Source organism: Gossypium raimondii, chromosome 11, assembly GCF_025698545.1.
Source record: "Gossypium raimondii isolate GPD5lz chromosome 11, ASM2569854v1, whole genome shotgun sequence".
NCBI classification, from domain to species: domain Eukaryota; kingdom Viridiplantae; phylum Streptophyta; class Magnoliopsida; order Malvales; family Malvaceae; genus Gossypium; species Gossypium raimondii.
This window is the reverse complement of record NC_068575.1, coordinates 29,833,735-29,853,623: the sequence shown is the minus strand read 5'-3', so window position 1 is coordinate 29,853,623 and position 19,889 is coordinate 29,833,735.

The following is a 19,889-nucleotide window of genomic DNA, read 5'->3' as shown; positions in this document are numbered from 1 at the left end:
ACATATTTCATCTTACATTAAAATTATACATATGAAATTAAAGTCAAACAATAAACTGATCAATTCAAAATTGTTATTTGTTTGAAAGGTTAATTAACTTGTAATAGTTTCAAAACACAGCTTTCCGAAAATTATACTGACATTGCTAGTTTTTTTATCTGTGGAGTCTCCTTTTCATTATAATTTTTATTTTGGTGTTGAAAGCAACTTCGGACTAAAAATTAATTAGAAAACTCAATAATAGTACTAATACTTTAACAAAAGGAAATTAATTAATGTGAAATAAAATAAAATTTTACAATTGAGGAATGTCCTCAAGGATGTGAAAATCAATTCGTGGAAAAAAATGGAATGCTTTAGCGACGGCTACCATATCCACAATTCTACGCTAAGACCTTGTTTCATATGTTGTCCTTTCGACGCTCTTTAGCACCATTTTTACCCTATCATCTTTACAAATGTATGCTTTGTTTTTTTTTTTTTTGCTCTCTTTCCTAACTATTTGGGAATTAATGAAACAACATAATTATTTTATTTAAAATGTATTGGAATGTTAATGTTCTCTTTCCTTTGGGTTGGTAATGAGGTAAGGGTGAGCGGTCAGTCGAATCGAGTGAAATTTTTTTGAGTTAATCGAGTCGATGAGTCCTATTTTATCATCCTAACTCGATTTGAAATTTTTTTCAGATCGAGTTAGTGAAATGAAATTCGAGTCAAATCGAATCAAATCGAGTGAAATTGTTCGAGTTAAATTAAAAAATAAACATGTCAAATTAAAATCTTGTTACAGTATAACTAATTTCATGTAAGAGTGCATAAATTTGAAACCATATATATTTGAAAACTTTTTCAAAGAAAATAATAAAAATACTTTAATATGATAAACTTGAATCATTAATTAACTTATTTAGGTCCCAAAATTATTATCTAGAAAAATTTTAACTTTTAAATTTCTTTATATACTTTTTATAATTTTTTCTGAAAGTTTTATAATTTTGAAAAAAAATTTTAAATTTTTATAAATATTTTGAAGTTTAAAATTATTTTGAATTTTTGTAATTTTATTGAGAAAGAGGCCAATTTGCTCATTTTCAAACTTAACAAGGACCAAAAGGTAGTTACACCAATCATTATTCAAATTGTAAAATTCAACTCAATTTGAACTTAAAATTTAAATTACTTATTCAAATAACTCTTTAATTTTTTTTAATTTTTGTTCGAATCGAATCAAATTTTATTAGGTAACTTAGCTTTATTTAATAATTGATGAAGTTTGTGGCTACTGGCTAGCTCTTACCAACTTGTCTTCATAGCCGTTTATGAAGGGGCAAGTACTTGTAAAGGAAATATATGGCCACTCAAATTTCTTTGTTTAATTATGTTTAATCTAGCAAATAACTCAAAAAGAAGAAAAAATGGCTTATCGCATTTTGATAGGGCAAAGCACGTGTCCCTATGTTAATTCATGTGCCTTTGTTTATCGTAATAATATCCTTTGTCTCCCAAAATTATTGTTTTCCTTTCTCTAATTTCTATTTGTTCAAAGAAAGGCAATTGCTTTTTTTTTTTTTTGGGGGGGGGTTATTTAAGCATGAGTAGTTATTTTCTGTCACCACTCATGTTTAAACATTTTGGTGCTTTTTTTAAAAAAGTTAATTTCACAAGACATGAAAAAATAACTTTATTTAAAATTTATTAACGTTAAATTAAATTATCAACTACTATGAAGGTTTAATGGTAATATTAAATTTTTAAAATTACTTTTCAAGTCAAGTCTCCAAGGGAGGGAGATTTTGTTATTTAAATTCCAACCTTGACCTAATGTCCATCAAGACTTTAAAGTTCTTAGCTTCAAGTTTCACTCTATCAGAAGGAGGTTGAATTAGATTGTCTAGATTCAAATCTTTTACCTAACGTCAACAAATATTTTAAATCGTTGAGTTTTTTTTTTTTGACATTGAACTAGTGGCTTAGTTTTTTTAAAAAAAAGCTAAGTTAATACTAAAAGATATTATTATTATATTCGAAATTTAACACAGATTCGTTAAATAAAAGGAAATATTTTTCGTAAAAATTTGCATCATGAATGTACAAATTTGGATTTAGGGCTAGTTAATTCTATAAATTACCCTTGTAGTGCTTTAAAATAAAAATTGAAAACAATTCTCTCTGATCTAAGAATGCATTGTCTAACGTTTAAAATTTTTCTAGAAACCCAACTATATGAGATTATCACTTTCCCATAGAAATCGTAGAAAGGATTTATCATTTTCCGTGATATTCTTCCTTTTTCTTACCAAAACATTAACTTGATTTTGAAGAATGAATAACATAAGAAGAAGATAGGGAAGTTATATGTCGTTTTCCTTGGGAAGAAACTTGGCATCTACTTTTTATGGAAACAATTTGCTCCTTTGATTATTGGAATTAAGAGAAGTTTGTGTAAGTCATTTGAATCTAAAAGTGATGCACTGGAAGCCTTCAAGGGGTTTGAAAGCATGATTCGTTATAAAAATCAAAGCTTAAGTGTCGGAGTTCCATGTAAAAGATGTAGTACATAATTCTTAAACTCTCCCAAACCTTTTGAAGAAGTTCTTGCTCAATTGATACGTGCTTTTATTACAAGTTTCATTATTGGTGTGAAGATTTCTAAAAGTTGTTAGTTACTTGTGATTTTTCTTTTTTATATTTTTGTTGTTTCATTCAATCAAAAAATATGGATAATAAAATTGTAGAAAAGTATAAGCACTGGTTAATTGGATGTTTTGGAACATAAGTTTTATGGTTTAATTGTTAGTTACTATATTCTCATGATTAAGAATAGGGTAAACTATACTAACAATCACTCAACTTTAGGGTAGCTGACAAAATAGTCACCTAGGTTTCATTTCATTCACTCAACTTTAGAAAAATAACAAAACAGTCACTAACGCTATAAAAAAGTGACAAATCAGTCACTTATTAACATTTTCTGTTACTGTCTTAATGAGACTGCTAATGTGGCAAGTTAACTAGCTAATATGGCTAGTTAACTTACCATGTTGGTGAAGCAGTGGAAGGGTCAAGGTTTGACACAGGTTTAGGGAAAAATATCTGAAGAGTTGGGTTGGTTTCGGAAAAAAAAAAGAAATTGATTGTGATTAAGGGGAGGAGGAAAAGAAAATCGATTTGGCAAAAAAATAATAGGGATTTGGGTTAGAAATCGATTCAGGAATTGATTAATAAGGTTGGTTTAGGGTTAGAAAATCAATTCAATAATTGATTAATAGGGTTTAGGGTTAGAAATCGATTGATATTTTCTGTTTGGGGAGAAAAGAAGACAAAATGAGAAACCTACCACTGTTTTTGGTTCTCAGCAACAATAGTCAATATAAGAGAAGCTGACAATGTTGTTAGATCTACTGTAACGGGTAAGTTTCTGTATTTAGTTTTTTATTTTTTGGATTTAGGGTTATTTCGATTTAGGGTTGTCTAGATTTAAAATTTGAAAAATGTTGCATCCACATGGGTTATTTCGATTTAGTTTTTGATTTTTTTGGATTTAGGCTTATTTCAATTTTGATTTCATTTGTCATAAACGTGCATAAAAGATTTTGGTTTTATTTTTTATTCACATGGGATTTAAGGTCTAGTTATTAAAGTGAATGGCAGATACTGTGTATGGTATGCCATGTACATGATGTTGTGTATGTCATATTTATTGTTTGTTGTATATGCTGCTGTGTATGTCATTTGTTATTAAGTGAATGGTAGATACTATGCATGGTATGCCATGTGCATGATGCTGTGTATGTCATGTTTATTGTTTGTATCAAACTTGTAACGATCCGATAGTCAGGGGTGCTGGAAAGTACATTCCCGAGACTCCGTTCCCGTAAATCAGACTCGTACATATTTTTAATAAATATTTACAAAGCTAGTTGTGTAGTTAATTAGGTTTCAACTAAGTGAATTTGCATGAATTAAGAGTTATTATAATATAAGGACTAAATCGAGTTTAAGGTAAAAGTTAATTTTATGATTTAAAAATAATTAAAGGGACTAAAGAAGCAGTTATACCATTGTCTCTTTAAGTGGGACGACATTAGTGAATTATATATATAACTTATATGTATATTTATTTTATATATTATAATAATTGAAGTTAAAATATGTTATAATATTGAGAGATCTTAATAATTAAGTAAATGTATATATGTATTATATAATAATAAATTAGAGTATAATAAATTAAATAGGTAAAAAAAGAAGAGAGAATGCCATAAAAACTAAGAAAGAAAAAGAAAGAAAAAGAAAAGAAAGGGAGAAAGAAAGTCACGCACGACCTAGGGACTCTAAGGTTCAAACTTCAATTGGTTAGTCAATTTACTCCATTTTCTTATAATTTGTATATTTTTGGAATCCCGGTATCTAGGTCTACCCGACTCATGTTGAAATTTTAACATTGATTAAAATTTTAAATGTTTTTAATGTTGAATAGTTTTAGTATTAAGGATTAAATTGATATATTTTTAAGCTAGAAATGGAAAAGGATTAAATTGTAGAACAAATTGTAAATTTTGAGTAATAGGGACTAAATTGTAAAAATTTCAAAATTTAGGGGTTTAATTGAAAATAAGGAGTTAAATTTATTTTAAAATGAAATTAGTATAAAAATATAAGATTAAATATAAAGAATAAAAATTAGTCTCGATTTAGGGACTAAATTGAAATTTAGGCAAATATTAAGTAAAAATTTAAATATTCATTATGAAATTGAATTGTGTTGTATTAATGAATTTTAATTGTTTTAATTCCATAGCTAATGTCGTACCGGAATCCTCAACTGAAAAGGGGAAGGATAAAATCGACGTCAAATAGCTCGGAATTCACAGTTTGTATTTATATAATTCGAACCTAGTTACTAATTGTTGTATTTTGATTTAATGCATATGGTAGGTGGCTGAGGTGAGTATTTGGCACTTTGATATTGAATTGAATTAAAGTTGATTGAAATTGATTGAATTGATATATAAATTATGAATGTATTGGTTATTGAATTGAAAGTAATATATGTGATAATTTGAAAGTTGGATAGATTGAATTGAATTCATGTGTATATGTGATTCTATGAAAATTTTATGTTGGATATTGGTTGTTTTTGAAATGTGAAATTAAACCCTATTAACTATATCGGGCTGAGTCAGATATAGATGGCATGCCATAGGATAGGAAGAGTTTAGAGATTTCTTCAACTTCGAGTTGATGAGACACTGAGTGTCAATTTATATAGCTGGGCGTAGTTATTACTTCAGATTTATCTGATGAGGCACTAGGTGCCAAATTGGTGTGTTGGTTGGATCCGTGTATCCGTCCGAGTCCGAGTCGTGTTAATAGGGGTAATTAAATAAAACGGTTCTATAATTGATATTAGATGATATTGTATGTGAATTGAAAATGGGATAGAGATTTGAAACATGAAAATGAGATATGTTGTGACTAAATGAGGTTCATGAGTTATGTACTTATGAACTGAGTATTGAATGGCTAATGCTAATGTATAGACAATTTTGGTTTGATATGTGAATAGCTATTTATATAGTAACTGTGTGAATTGGGACATTGTTAATCAAATAAAAAAATGTTAGCATGTGCAATTTGAGTATAGTATGAAATGACGTTGAAATGATGTGCTAATATGTATGAATTCAAAAGGTTGACATATGATAGTTGGGATCTTAGTTATTAATATGTGTTTAAATGTTTGGATTATTGAAATATCATAGAGTTTTACTCAGCGTACGATTTTGTTTTCCGTTCACAGGTTAGGTACTTCTCTTTTGATCGCCGATTCATCATCCAACAACGATCCCAAACTCAAATATGGTGATGTTTATCTTTTGTGTCGACATGTACCTAGGATGTCTAAATCATAGTTATTTTGTGGATGAATTGTAAATGAGGTTATAAGTGTAATGTTGGTTTGGTATATATATAAACATGTGTTTGTGTTTGAAGCCATAGTATGGTATGGTAAATTGAACCAAAGCTTGGTATGTGCATGTGAATTTAAGTTAATGTTTTAGATAGATATGAGCTAGGCCAAATTGATGGATTTTGACATGTTTATAATTTTAATTTGGATGATGCATTGATGATATGTTTTGATGATATAAATGTGGTACCAATGAGGGTACATTGGTTAGGCACCTAGGATGATTGTTTTGGCATGTTTTGAATGTGTTTGATCGAATTTTGAACAGGTTAAACGAATGGTTTTTGAGTTGTTTAATGTCCAAGCTTGTAGGAAATGGGAAATTTTTTATTTAAGACACATTTTAGGTCCACACGGCCAGACACACGGGCGTGTGACTTGGCCGTGTAAGACACATGACTAGCACACGGGCATGCGAGGCCATTTTGAGGGGTACTCAACCTGGCACACGGGCGTGTAGCTTGGCTGTGTGACCCAACTCACTAAGTTACACTGGCATGGACACGGGCTGGGACATGGTTGTGTGTCCCTACTTTGAATGCCCACAAGGCCAGACACACGAGCGTGTGACTTGTCCGTGTGAGTCACACGACCTGACCACATGACCATGTGAACCCTGCAGTTAAAATTTTTCTAACTTTTTTCTAAAATTTTCAAATGTTCTCGATTTAGTCTCAAACCGTTTTAAAAGTGTTTTCAAACTCTCAAAGGCTTAATAAGGGACTCTATGCATGTTAACGATGAATCATTTTATGACTTTTGAAACGTTTGAAATAAATGATTAGATAACGATTACTTGGTAATGCTCCGAAACCCTATTTCGGTGATGGATACGGGTTAGGGGTGTTACAAAACTGATGCTGTGTATGTCATGTTATTAAGAGACAAATCTATTCCTAGTTTCAAATATCAATTGGATTACATTTGTTATTTAGCTTCTATATTGTATTGGTTATTGTTTGTCATTGCTTAGGTTTAGGGCTAAAGTGTTTGGTTATTGTCTGCCATGTGTATGACAGAAATGACTATGTTTGTATTAAATTGTTTTTGTATTGGTTATTGTCTGTCATATTGTATTAAATTGTTTGGTCATTGCTTCTGTTGTATTAAATTGTTTGGTTGTTGTTTTCCTTTAGTAACTGTAAATTTGTTTGGTAGGTTTAATTGATGATGATTTTAATGAGAGTGAAGAAGAAATGTCTGATTTTGATGTGTCTAATAGTGATGTCTCTGTTAATGATGTGTCTGATAGTGATGTGTCTAATAGGGTAAGGGTTAATTTAGATGGTTTAAATATGAATGATATAGAAGTAGGGGAATTATGTGGTACTGATGATTTTGGGAGGTTAGATAGTGTACATGAATCTGACTTAGATGGTCAAAATTGGCCTGAGTACAACCCAGACAATGACATGAGTAATCCTAAACTTAAGGTTGAAATGTTATTTAAGCCCAAAGACAGTATAAAAGAAGCTGCCAAGTAGTATGGTAGGTTGAATAGTTATTTTATTAAGTTCCCAAAAAATGATCTAAAGAGGTTAAATTCAGTCTGCAGTGAAAAATGTTCTTGGTTCATATGGGCCTCTAGACTAAACCCTAATGACACTAATGACCAGACTTAGCAAATTAGGAGTTCAAACCCTAACCATACTTGCTCTAAATTCTATAAAAATAAGAATGTAACCTCAGCTTGGATAGGTCAACATTATAAAGAAAAATTCATTGCTGATCCTGATTATTCTTTGACATCATTACAACAAGATGTCGAAAGAGATTTCTTTTACCTTGTCTCACTAACTAAATGTAGGAGGGCTAAACTTAGAGCATTGGAATTAATTGATGGAGTTCATAAGGCTCAATATGCGAAGACTTATAAGTATTTGTTGGAGGTTAGGACCCAAAATGAGGGGACAGCAACAATTTGTTATCTGGATAACAGGTTGTTTCTAAGGATGTATGTCTGTCTACAGGCATGCAAAGATGGCTATAGGGTTGGTTGTAAAAGGATAATATGTTTAGGTGGATGTTTCTTAAAGAGCTACTTTGGTGGTTACCTATTGGAAGTTGCTGGGAAAGATGCAAATAATGATATCTATTCTATTGCATATGTTGTTGTCGAAAGTGAAAACCAAGCATCATGGCTCTGGTTCATGGAGTTGCTCACGCTAGACTTGGAAATTGTGAGGTCATACTAGATATCTTTCACGTCTGAAAAAAAAAGGTAAAACTCTATTTATATAATTTGTTTTATGTTTTTTCTGTTTAGGGTTTATGGTATGCCAAATAATTAAACTGTATTTGTTCTATTTGCAGGGACTTTTAGAAGTAATATATATGTTGTTTCCTAAAGCAGAAACAAGACACTGTGTTAGGCACCTACATGCCAATTACAAGAGAGCTAGTTTCCAGACAAAGGAATGAAAAAATTTCTTTGGAAAGCTACTAGAGTAAGCACTCCAAGGGATTTTGACGATGCCATGGCTGAACTGAAGAATACCAATTAGAATGCTTATGCTTGGTTGAAAGAAAAGAACCCTACTCACTAGTTAAGGTCCTATTTCTCAATTAGAAGCGAGTCTGACATGTTGGTGAATAATCTCTCTAAATGCTTTAACAAGGTAAACCCTTATTTTTTTATGTTACTAATCATTAGTGACATGCATTTCACTAATCCTTTATGTTGCATATTGGTAGGTGATATTGGAAACAAGAGGGAATCTTATTCCGACCATGATGGAAACAATTAGGACCATGATTATGTTGTTGATTGTCAAGAAGAAAGAAGAAGTTAAAAAAATTAAAGGAATGTTGTGTCCAAAGATCAGGAAAAAGCTGGATGTCAATATCAAAGATTCACTAAGGTAAATTTACCCTTTTTAATATATTTATACCTTTATTCTGCCTTGTGTATAATTACTGGTGGGGTTGATTACATGTTGTTGGACCAATACATGTATGTCTTTATTCTGCCATTTTTTAATATATTTTTGCATTATGTATGATTGTTGGTGGGGCTGATCACATGTTGTTTTTAATTTTATTTTAGTGAATTCTTTTTAGGTGTGTTCTATCTCATGCTGGTGGGGACAGGTATCAGGTTGAATGTGGTCCAAGCAGTCAGCATGTGGTGGACCTAGTTGAGAAGTCCAGCTCCTGCAAGAATTAGGATCTCATTGGCATCCCTTGCATGCATGCAATGGCTTTCATTCATCTAAAAGATGAGTTCCCAAAAACCTATATACAAACCTAACTTGCCATTTACTCCAACTCCATAAGGCCAGTAAGGGGTCTTAAACAATGGGCGTCTGGGAAAAACATGCTGTCAATATTGCCTCCTACACTAAGAAGGCCACTTGGTAGACCTACTAAGGTGGAAATGAGGTATAATAAATGCAACAAAATATGCCACAATAAGAGGAGTTGCAAAGGGGAAGTTGGCTAAAACATTTCAGTAAGTCACATTGTATTGCTTTATTATATTTCTTAAATTATGAATTTGTTTGATGGATTTCACTGTTCCTGTAGGTCAAAAGACACAAAGTTGGTGTCAACAACCAAGTGGTTACCCAACTCAATAATAGTCTATCCCAAATCAGGAATAGTCTACCCCAAATTACAAAGAGGCTACCCTAACTCAGTAAGAGGCTGCCCCAACTCAGTTACAAACTGCCCAAGCTCTTCAACAATTTGCCCCAACTCACCAACAAGATGTTGTCCCAAGAGAAAAGATTCCAGTCATGAGGAAACCAACCATTGTTAGATGGATGTCTTCTACTCAAGAGTCATTTGTGACAGACCAATGATGACATTATGAATAAGACTTTATTTTTTTTAACTTTTTGAACTTGTGTAAATTTGTTTATACCTGCTACTGATTTATTAACTTAGGTAGATTATTTTTTTTAAATTTGCCTATGATTGTTACTGTTATCTAAACTTAGGCATATAGTCACTGATTTTTTTTTTTTGTAAATTTGCCTACAATTCAAATCTGTTCAATTGTATTAAATTGTAGGGAAATTTGGCAATACTTTGCCCTTCCTTTTGTAAACAGTCTGGCATTAATATATGAGCATTGATCCATACAATTTGGCAATAGTTTACCCTTTCAATATGTTTCTGTTTTTTTTTCATATTTTTTGTCTCTTCTAACAGATGGGCATTGAGAAATAGAAATGATATGAAATGTAGATTAAACATTCTTTCAAGTCTTTCAACTTTGAAATGAAATCAAATGTGTGAGAATACTTGACCATTACAATAACCAAATATTTTCCCATTACAATTAGTCTTTAAACTTTGAAGTTTGTAAGCAACAGTATACCAATAGCCATGAATGAATAACAAAACACTATACCACCAAAAATATTACAAAACATAAGCTGGTTTTCAGTGTTAACAATAACAACATAAGCTGGTTTAAGGTTTAAAAAACAGCAACAATATTACAAATACAAGCACCAAAACCCATGTTTTTCTCTCCCTCCTCATTTCATCCTCCTATGTTTTCACTTTTTTTAGAAGATCGAACAACAAAATTTGTGAACGGGGCGTCAATGGTGGATCAAACCAGCTGAAAAAATGACATGGTTTCTGAAACACACTCCCAAACTTCTTACACCTTAAAAACCTCTTACTTGGGTTGTCATTGGACCAAGACGTGTTTAATTTGGCTGGGTTTCCACAATAACACACCGGAATCACTCCAGGCATCTCCATTTTTTTCTCTTCTTCTCCTCCTCCTCTTTTTTTTTTCTTTTTCTCTTCTTTTTCTACTGCCTAAACCCTAAATTGGTGTTAAAGGGGCTGTTTAAATTGGTGCTAACCGTCCAGTTGGAAGGTTAATGACACCAAGTAATCCATCATCTTCCATGTCACTTTGTCGTTACGTCTGTAACGAAAAATGGTTAAAATGACTGTTTTGTTATTTTTCTAAAGTTGAGTGATTGAATTAAACCTAGTTGACTATTTTGTCAGCTACCCAAAAGTTGATTGACTGTTGGTGTAATTTGCCCTTAAGAATAAAACCATATCATTTAACTAAGGTTTGTGTTGATATTTTGTTTTTTTTTTGGAAAATTGAAATATTGTTTAAAAAACACATACCGACAAACAATCATAATCATATTTCATTTTAACTAGAAATAATATTTTTTATATGTTCATTCATAATCTAGAAACATAATCCGAAATAACCATAATCGTATGACAAACTAATGGTATAATCCAAAAACAACCATATCTATAACTATAATAGTAGTACTAAGCATGATCACTCAATTATCAAAATATTTATATTTAGATTTGGATCACCCTTCGAGGATGAAAATAAAGAATCATAAGATGGAATCATAGCAAGCTTTTTTGGTGCAATCATTCTTGCATTCTCACCTGTCATTGCCTTTTCTCTAATCCCATTGTTAGCTCGAAAATACCAAAAGAGGGATGGATGTGTATTTTAATTTTTTTTCAAATGAAAGCTAAAACTTTGAAAATAAATCAACATAAAGATTTATAGCGACTTAGGCTGAATGGCCTACTTCCACTACATTAACTTCACTTGCTAAAGATTTTTTCCAATTCACTACTTTGAAATGCGACCTTTTAAGAAAAATGTATAACATTTATAATCCTTATCTTTTATTGATGCTAAGATAGAACTTTTTTTCCTCCTAGTTCTCAAGGCTTAACTTAGAGCCTCTCTAGTTTTTATGGCTTAATTAGTAACCCTCCCAATTTACAAATTGATAAAATGATGTAACCAAAGAAACCCCTCTAAAGTGGATGCTTACAAGGTTTAAGCACATAAAAGATAGAATAAGACATAGAAATATTTTATAATGAAGCACTAACGACTACATACAAGAGAAAGATGAAGAAAATAAAGCTCTTAACATATTTTCTCTTGACATGTTGCTTGGATATTGATTTCTTATTTTTAGGAGTGTTCTTAAGGTGTTATATATATTAAAGAATTGATTTGTAGCTATTTGGAATCGTTGAAGACAAAAAAAATAACGTTGCTATGTGAAAATTTGTGTTGAAAAACTACCTTGCAACCTTATGTACCAATACTTAACTAATGATATCAACACTTTTGGATCAAGTATCGATACCTCAAGAATAGGTATGAATACTTTTCCCTCTAAAATTGTCTGTGACTACTGACTTCCTAAGGCATCAATACTGAAACCCTTGATATCAATACTTAGACACTGAAATGCTTTAGAACAATGTAGGATCAAATAAAAAAATTATGTGTAAGATAAAACACATTTAGAACATATTTTTGAGTATTTAAAATTTGAAAATATCTAATGAGATTTTCGATAATATTTCTACAAAATAACATAGGAATAAATATGTAAAATTTATCTTAAATGTTGTTATATCAAAAGTTTGATAAATCAAAGCTAACAATGTCACTTTTTATATAACAAAAATTAAAGAAGTTTACATTTTAAAAACCTCCTAATCATTTAGACGCTTTTAAAACATACCCATTAATAAAAGTATTCCTTGAAAATTTAAGTTCAAAACACAAGGAAAATTCTTGAAGGAAATTAAATTTTAATAAGAAATATGACAACTAAATAAAGGAAATTCAATAAATTCCAAAATTTTAAAAACGACTTTATGCATACACTTAAACACAATTTAGCTTATATTCATAAAGTACCTACTAGTGTCATGTATTCAAACTATATAACAATAAACATAAAGTCATTATTATCAACACATTGTAATATTTAAGATAAATATTTAAAACTTATGCGAAATGTACAAAATTTAAATACAAAATTACAAATGAATTTTATCTTCCCTTTAATATATCTAAAATCAAATAAAACACGATACCAATTGTTGTTAAAAAAATTCAGAAACATTCCAAGAATAATGAGAGAATAAATATCAAATTAACAACACATTGAATAACAATCATAGTTTATTCATGCCAAACACAATTCAATGTGCATTCATGAAAGCAAAAGAATTTCAAGGAAAATGATACGCAAAGAGACATTATTCAAATTAATTTGTAAAAACAAACTGTATGCAATATCCTATAGTACATATATTTCAATTCTAATTATTCTCATGATATGATTTTTATGTCAAATGCAACAACCCGCTTTTTAGTGATACTAGAAATGGTGGTTTTAGAACCCGTATTTCAATGATTGAGCTTGTAAATATTATTATATAATATTTACGAGTCTATTTTAGTATTATATTAATTTTGGTACAATCATTTATTTGAATAGATAGTTAATTAAGGTAAAAGTACTAAATCGTAAAATTTAATCGCTATAACTATAGATTTTTAAGTTGTTAAGGGATCAATTAAACAATTAGACCAATGTTTAGTTATGTTTGGTGGATGATGATGTTTTCATGCATATTAAAAGAGTTAAACATGATTAATTATAGATTAATTAAGGTTTAAACCAAAAGATCCTAACATTTACAATTTTACCAAGCTATATAAGTTAATTTATGAGAAAAATCATCATATTCTATCCATTTTCATCTCTATTGACGTCCAAGGGATAAAAGAAATGTTTTTTATTTTTATTTTCAAGCTTATTCTTCAAATTAGTAAATTATTTCAAGTCCATTTCTTATAATTTTTATGTTTTCGAGATCCCGAGAGCTTGATTTAACTTGCCCAAGGACTATTGTTCAAAAATGTTAAAGTTCATAAAAGTTTCCATTATTGAATCTTGAAGCTTTTGCTACTAAATTGATAGATTTTGAGATTAGATATGAGAAAAGGACTAATTTGTAAAGTGAAATTTATTAGTTTTGAACATAGGGACTAAAGTGTAAATATTTTGAAATTGAGATTAAATTTCTGTAACTTTAGATATTAGAGGGCTGTAGAAGGATGAAATTGAGATTGTTTTCTAAATCAATCCGTGAACACCTTCACCTTAAGCCAGTCTGGACTGTGTGGTCAGAAGATAAGTAGTCCTTACTGACTCGTTATGTTAGTGGAAGATTGAAATATCCTGTTGGAGTAGTGACTAGTTGATTGATGAAGAACCCAAAACGACAGTTGATGGGGATAACCGAAGCGAGCTAATCACCCATAACCAAGATTTGATTCATTCTCCTTTTCGATCTATTTCTTTTATGATATTTTATTTTATTATTCTTATAAAAACCCTAAAAACCCTTTATTTTATGTTTTCATACTATAACTAATTTAAAATACTAATTAGATCTTTTAGTGTTTAGGTTAGAATTGATCTAACTCTCCCCTCCCTTGGGTATGATCCTCAAAGTACTCACCTACTTCTTTGTAAAACTATATTACAACTCGACCCATATACTTGCGGATACTGTCTCTTATTTCTATATTTTATTGCAATATTCACACTTTAGATGTTACTACATCCGGAGGCAGTCAGGTACGATCCTCGGAGTACTTCTAAGTGTTTCGTTGTCCTAACTATATTACAATTTGACCCATGCACTTCCAAAGGCTGATATTCTAAATTCTTATGTTTTTGGTGTTATTTTTTTACTGTAAACGGTAACTCGTTACATTTCTGTAGCTCGGCATAGGCCTATGACTAGATGTAGTAAGAAAATCTCAGCTTCGTTCCGTATCACACAACACAAGATAAAGTTGTAGATTCATGTCCCTACACAATGTGTATTTTTTTTTGCAAAATAGAAGCTAATAAAATGGCTTGGAAAGGATCAACAGTTCTAGAACTAGGTGCGGGGCTGATTCTTGTGTAGAGAAGATGTTTCCAAAGTTTGGCTAATAGAGTGAGTAGAGCTGGATTAAACGAGAGGGGTAGATTCATATCTATCTCTCGTTCCAATTCTCATCGACCTTCTGTCAGGTAAAGCATTATAGAGTCCAAATCTATGCTATGAAAATTTCTTAACTCGAGCAGCTCAACCTCGTTATTTTCATAGAAAGGAGCATTATAATACTTAGAAATTATAGAAGGAGAGAATTCAACCTCTTTTCCCCTGCATAAACTTTATCATCATTAGCAAACTTTAGATTAGTATAGAATTCAAAAACTATAGGGGGAATGCAGGCCTCTGAAGCCAAAAATAAAATTTTTGCCACCCGTGGAACCGTATGAGGTCCCAAAATTCTTTTTCGAATGATGCCTCAAAATCAAACCCATAGTCATGGATGAACGAACCTCAATGAAGTTCATAGAAAAAATCCTTTGCGTCCATCGACACAACTTTTCACATTCATCACATAATTTTCTTATGTTTTAATAATTCACATAATTTTTTAACTAACCGAAGGAACTAAACTAGGCCTAACATGACATGCATATAGTGGCGATTGCATAACTTCCAATGTCTAGAGGTTTGACTAAATCGAAGCTCTAGTACCACTAAATTTGTAATACCCTATACTCGATCCGATCTACAAGTCTGGGTACCGACTGTCGCAATCAATCAAAATATCTTTAGAAACTTTTGACTGAATTTACTACGTACTTGGACAACCCAACCTTCCAGCCACTAACTACTACTAAGACTCATGATAAACTAAAAATAAATTTTTACAGCTTTGGTTCATTGAATTAGTGTAATAGTTATTTAGAAGTTTGAATTTGATGAGTGAATTATAGATGAAATCGTTCACGACCCTAAGGCGGGGACTCTAAGGGTGTCCCACTATATACACGAAACAGTTACCGCGCTTACATCTAACTTTGGTGGGGTCTGGCTTAGTCCCTTATCATGTCTTCAAGCCCTTATCTACGCTGCACCAAAGCAGTAATCTTATAAGTTTAGAAGAAATTAGTGAGTTTTGTACATAAAATTCACGGAAGACTACTTAAATATTAAGGAAATGAGATTTTAGGCATAGAATTACACTCCCTAGATTTCGTAAGGGAATTTGTGAACTTAGTTGGCGAGATCAATGTCTCATTCTCTCCGAGTCGATTTTTGGCAGACATAACCCCTGGTCTAGCCATAACGATACTCTATCTAGAGATATTCTCTCATGGGTGCTACCTCTAGTTATCGTTATCCGAGACTTTCATTATACCTTTTCTCTAATATGCCACATCTCTAATACTTGTATTTGCTACCTCTGAATGGAGACAATTGTTGGAGTTTACTCAAGTATTCACCATGAGTTTGAATTCTTACTTGAATAAGATCTTTTCCTAATTTCCTCTTTTCCTTAGTAGGCTAGTGCCTAGGATATAACTCCATAGTATTTATTCTTTTAAATCCCATCTTTCAAGGTACTCTAACCGTCAGGTAGTTCCCAACATACATTTTACTATTTTTCCTCCTTAAGTATTCCTTAATAGTTTCCACTATTGGTAGTTCTACAAGGTCTCTTCCCTGTTCTAAGGTCCTGATGGACTATCGCTTCTCACTATTTTCTAGCAGACTTTCTTAATCATGTAGCCTTAAGTTGGCATTTCTTCCCATAACGACTCTTGTCGCTTTGCTCATTTCCCCATTCATCTATTTGTTTGTTTCCAAATTAGGATTTTGTCCTAATGCAACCTATTTTGCATTTGCTTAACCAATGTAGGGCTCGCAACTTCTCTGACGGACTCATGATGGAAGACATCACGTTTACCAACTTGTTTAAGTAGTCACTCCCTCTTATTATGCATAATTGAGTTATGTCGCTTCTTAAGCTCCATTCATCCTTGCCTTTGGTGAATCCCCTAGTTGTCCTAGTAGTCTGTGTCTCTAGACGCACCAAGCGTATTATGTCTTATGAATTTTTGTGCAAGTCACAACACAACTTCTTCTTTATATCTTGGTAGGTCTCCCTCCCTGTTTACCAATGTACGGACTCCACATGCGAGCTATGAGCTTACACATGTAACCCCATGTTAAATGTCCTGGCGGACTACAGTGTTTATTGTCCCGGTGGACTCCATTGGTTGTCATTGTCAAGCTATGGTCTTACACCTTAATCCCCATGTTTAACATCTTAGCAGACTCTATTAGTTTCCACAAATGAGTTATAGTCTTACACTTTAAACCTCTTTAAGTTGTTACCTCGAAGGTCGTAATAACCATTTCGATGATGTTGCTCTAAAGGAACTTACTACCGTTGCGGTGCCGCTCCATAGAGTTGATAGACCATCATCACAGTGTAACTCTAGCTAGCTAGTCGATATCATTCCATCTCACATCTAACCTTGATCCTCAAACACCGTAGTGTCCTTTTAGCAAGGCCCACAACTTTGCACATCACAGTTTGCACCCAACAATACAAGATTGTGGTAAATGGAAATTTAGTCTCCCAAAACCATCTGCCCAATGCTCCACATTGCCAATCTTAACTTCATCTACCCCGTCAAGGTAAAATCCCTTCGTACACTGCACACAATAATTACATGTATTTTTATTCATTTCTTTTTTTGGCTAAATATTGTCATAAATAGTACACCATTCATCTATGTGTCATACAAAACCAATATCATTCATTATCCATACCTATACACAACCATAGTTCTATTCATGACTCAATAAATATGGATATAGTTCAAGCAAACGATATAACATCATGAATCACCTAAAACTGGAGTAACAAAATTCAGCTTAAATTCTTTCTCCTTTTCCACTTAGCTTGTCCCTATGCTAGAGCCTCATTATTCCTGGCAGCTAAGCATGACAACCACATAAATCAATTATGTTGAAGTCACACAAACCTTAACCTAGAATTTTCTTAACAGAAACTTATATGGAGCTTTTGCCCACATTCTTCCCCAATTTCTCAAACATAGAGAGTTAGGAAGTTTACCAGCTTCAAAATCTCTCTACTTTTAGACTCCAATTCTTACAGCTTCTACTCCATGTAGAGCTATTTTAAACTCTATTATTCTTCAGAGGAACCGAATAAGATAAAACAAGTAGAAATAAATTTTACAATTTTAATCAAAGAGGATATGTTTTCATTTCTCGAATGTCCTTTTTCACCTATATATATATATCTCCTTTGCAAGGCCTCCCAAATCCTCTTATCTAATCACCGAAAGTCATTATGTCTCCCACTATGGAACCAGTTGATTCCATCCTAACCAAACTAGATTTGGAACTCAACTATTTACTCGACAGTTCACAAGTTTTCCGAAAATTTTTGTATAGTCCACCAACTCTCTACTTTGTTCAATTAAGTCCCAAAATCCCTCTAAATTAAAATCCTTAAATATATCTAACTGTGGCACCTCCCCCACTTTGAACATTTCACTTCCCTTTATAATCCTCTTTTTAACCTAGAAGTGGACACCTTTATTCTTCTCGAATGCTTTAGTGCCGACCTATTATTCACAGATTTTGTTTGAAATGATTTCGCTCAAAACGTGTCTATTCACATTTATACAAGGTAGTTAGTTGCACAAGGATAGTCTTGTGTCTATCTTGGCGGATCCCTTACCTATACCTTAAACCAATCATTCACTCACCTCCGAAGCTAACGGGTGGTTCCTGAATTGACATGGGTCACATAATGGGTACTCGATCAATGATCAGCTCCGACGGACATTCTCATTTTTTTGTTATCAGGGGCTTATGAAACCCTTCTTGAGGTTAACATGTGTTAAGCACCGGTTGGGAGACCTGAACCATCTTGGGCAATTTGAAACTTAACTTTTCACAAACGTTTGGATATTTAAAATCGAACCATAGAGATAACAAAGTTCTTTTCATCGTTTATTAGATTTTCTTCAAAAATTTTCTTGTCGATTGAGTTTCTTACAAAAGTCTTGAACTGTCTTCCCCCCTTTACCTTCTATTCTTCCTTATCTTCCCTCTCTAGAGTATATCACTCTAGGAGAATTTCACACCTTCCGGGTAATTCTTTCTGAAGCCCAAGTCCTCTTCCCTAAAACATACTACAGCTTCAACATGCCCTGAATTAAGCCATCATGAGAGGAAAGAGAAAGGAATACAATGGTTGGGATTGGAAAGGCCATGGTAGCCATAGGCCCTTTTTAGAAGTGAGCGTAGGCCATCTGCTGACAGAGTTAGAGTGTAACATACCGATTTTTGGCCTAGTCGGAACAGTGGTTTCAGGACCACAAATTTGATGAGAAAAAATTTATTTTTACTATATTTTTATGGCTACAATTTTATAAAATGATTTCGTGAAAATTTCATTCAAAAATTTCGACGTTTGGGCACTCAATTTAGTCAAAATGAGTAAATTGTAAAAAGTGCAAAAGTTGAGTTCTATATGTTAGAGGTGTCCAATTGTTATGAAATTTTAAATTGGAGGTATTTATATGGTAATTAGATCATTGGTTAAGTTATGGACAAAAATGGACATGAGATAAGTGAAATAGTAATTAGACCATTGGGTATTTTTCCAAAATAAACACATTTCACATATTCTAGCAATAATTTAACCTAGGGTACATATTTGGAAAAATACCCGTAGGTGAAATGTGTTTATTTTGATGTTTTATTGTAGAATATGAAGTCTTAAATTATGTTAAAAGATTTGCGCTAAGCGATTTTAAGTGAAAACGAGTAAAATGACATAATCGGTAAAAATAGCTAATGTTCATAAGTAAGTGTTAGAATGTGAATTTGATGTTAACATAGAAGGGAAAAATGTTTAGCATGTTATAAAACATAAGAATATGAGATGAAGTTTAATTTTCGAGCTTTGAGACAAAAGTGTAAATATGTAAAAGTTTAGGGGTAAAATCGTAATTTTTCCAAAGTTAGAGTCGAGGGCTGTTTTGATAAATGTGAGTATTAAATAAACTAAATTTTCTATTATAGATCAAGAAGAACGAAATCTGGGGTTAGATCGAGGAAAGAAAAAGGTTGAAGACTAAGTTGATAGATTTGGCCATATTTTGTACCGAGGAAAGTTTACGGTAAATAAATACAATATTTCAATAATTATTATTAATGCTGCTATTTTCCAAAAATTATCTAT